Consider the following 2,811-nt stretch of genomic DNA (forward strand, 5'->3'; position numbering starts at 1 on the left):
AGGTAACCTCCAAGGGTACAAGTTTACTATCTCCAGTAAATAGGTAACCTCCAACAATACAAGTTGACCATCTCCAGTAAATAGGTAACCTCCAAGGGTACAAGTTACTATCTCCAGTAAATAGGTAACCTCCAACAATACAAGTTGACCATCTCCAGTAAATAGGTAATCCTCCAAGGGTACAAGTTTACTATCTCCAGTAAATAGGTAACCTCCAACAATACAAGTTGACCATCTCCAGTAAATAGGTAACCTCCAACAATACAAGTTGACCATCTCCAGTAAATAGGTAACCTCCAACAATACAAGTTAACCATCTTCAGTAAATAGGTAACATCCAACAATACAAGTTGACCATCTCCAGTACATAGATAACCTCCAACAATACAAGTTGACCATCTCCAGTAAATAGGTAACATCCAAGGATACAAGTTGACCATCTCCAGTACATAGGTAACCTCCAAGGATACAAGTTGACCATCTCCAGTACATAGGTAACATCCAAGGATACAAATTGACCATCTCCAGTACATAGGTAACCTCCAAGGGTACAAGTTTACTATCTCCAGTATATAGGTAACCTCCAACAATACAAGTTCTTGTATTGTTGGAGGTTACCTATTTATTGGAGATGGTTAACTTGTATTGTTGGAGGTTACCTATTTACTGGAGATAGTTAACTTGTATTGTTGGAGGTTACCTATTTACTGGAGATAGTTTTGACCATCTCCACTACATCCAAGGATAAAACTTGACCATCTCCACTACATCCAAGGATACAAGTTGACCATCTCCACTACATAGGTAACATCCAACAATACAAGTTGACCATCTCCAGTACATCCAAGGATACAAGTTGACCATCTCCATGACATTACATGCAAACAACCCTGATATATATATATCTATGTGTTTATATAGCTTGATAAAGACTACAGAATAAAATGTCATAAAGAAAATGAGAATTAATGTTACATTCATGAGGTCATGTAGTTGAGAGTTTTGAAGGTAGCTAGAAATCTCCATGTCATTTACAATACAATAGGATGACAATACATTTCACATCATAAAACAACAGTATCTAAAAACAAGTCTTGGTCTATGTATCTAAAAACCACAGTTTTGTTCTATGGATCTAAAAGCAACAGAAAAGACTCTTTATGCTGTGGTGAGAAGCAAGGAGAATGACCAACATCGAATAACTAATGCTGTCACAAAACAGATGTAACTGTGCCCCAGTGTGATGAGAAGTTATTGTAACATGGAATTACTTGTTATGTACAGAGAAAAGTAACAACATTTAATTTAAATAAGTAGCAAGACAGAAGAAAAAGTAACCCATTGTATATATGTTACTTCCATTAATTTAAAGCTGTAGTGTTTGCCTTCCTCCATACCTCGAAGAACTGAAGTTAAGAGATTCAGTTTCGTGTTGTTCCTTAAAATTTGTTTTGGTTGAGGTTACTCGAGAAAACACGTTTTCCGCAGTGGCGTTATTGATGGGTGAACTGATGTAAATACTCAAAGCTTTTTTAGATAGAGATTTCCTGCTGCATTTTTAATCATAAATGTCTTACTCCAAAGTAATGATCCACAAGAAAGAACATCACCCAAACAAAACTTCCTCCAATACACATTTAGTTTGATTTTCTATATAGACCAATCAGCAAATTCCAAAGAAAGATTGGAAAGTGGGTGGGGGTGAGTGTGGCTCAAGCATACTTTAGGTGATAAGTTTTTTATCTTTTTGAGAGTCTCAATATTTCTAAGGATGCAAGCAAAAAGTTCTCTGAGTGATCATTTCTAAAACATCCCATTTTTGGCAAATGGAATTGGCAGTTTCTTCTCAACTTTTCTTCTGTTTTAGGAAACTGTAGGTCTAATAGGTCCAGAATAGTATAAATACAAGATAATATAATGAAAGAACAAGTCTGGTCTTTCAACATCACCTGGAATGGTATTCATAAATGTAAGACATAATGACAGAATAAGTCTGGTCTTTCAACTTCACATAGTATGGGATTCATAAATGTAAGATATAATGCAAGAACAAGTCTGGTCTTTCAACTTCACATAGTGTGGTATTCATAAATGTAAGATATAATGCAAGAACAAGTCTGGTCTTTCAACTTCACCTGGTATGGTATTCATACATGTAAGATATAATGCAAGAACAAGTCTGGTCTTTTGAACTTTACCTAGTATGGTATTCATAAATGTAAGATATATTGAAGAACAAGTGTGGTCTTTCAACTTCACATAGTATGGGATTCAAAAATGTAAGACATAATGAAAGAATAAGTCTGGTCTTTCAACTTCACATAGTGTGGTATTCATAAATGTAAGATATAATGAAAGAACAAGTCTGATCCTTCACCTGGTATGGGATTCATAAATATAAGATATAATGAAACAACAATGTAACGCTGTAGTCTTTCTTCTTGTTTTTTTTGCTGTTCTTGTATTGCTGCCATCAAATCTGCTTAGCTGTAGTTTGATTTGCCACTTCTCGTTTCCATCTTTTTTTTTCTGTCCCACTCTCTGACACCAATTTGTTACATATCTGCTTGTTTGTTAATTTCCGGTATAAGTTCTTTCCGAGGAACTTCAACGATACAACTCCTTTCTTGATTAAACCAGTTTATTCTTTCTCGAAACAAACTTTTAGTACACAGTAATTTCACAATCAGTACGTTTCTCGTCACTTTAGACTTAACAACTTTTATAATACACACTATAAATCACAGCGATTCACAGTTTCGACAACTTCTCTCTCGACGAGTGCAAAACACACACTTTATGGCTCACTAG

Source organism: Limulus polyphemus, unplaced genomic scaffold (assembly GCF_000517525.1).
Source record: "Limulus polyphemus unplaced genomic scaffold, Limulus_polyphemus-2.1.2 Scaffold10940, whole genome shotgun sequence".
In the NCBI taxonomy this organism is placed as follows: Eukaryota; Metazoa; Arthropoda; class Merostomata; order Xiphosura; family Limulidae; genus Limulus; species Limulus polyphemus.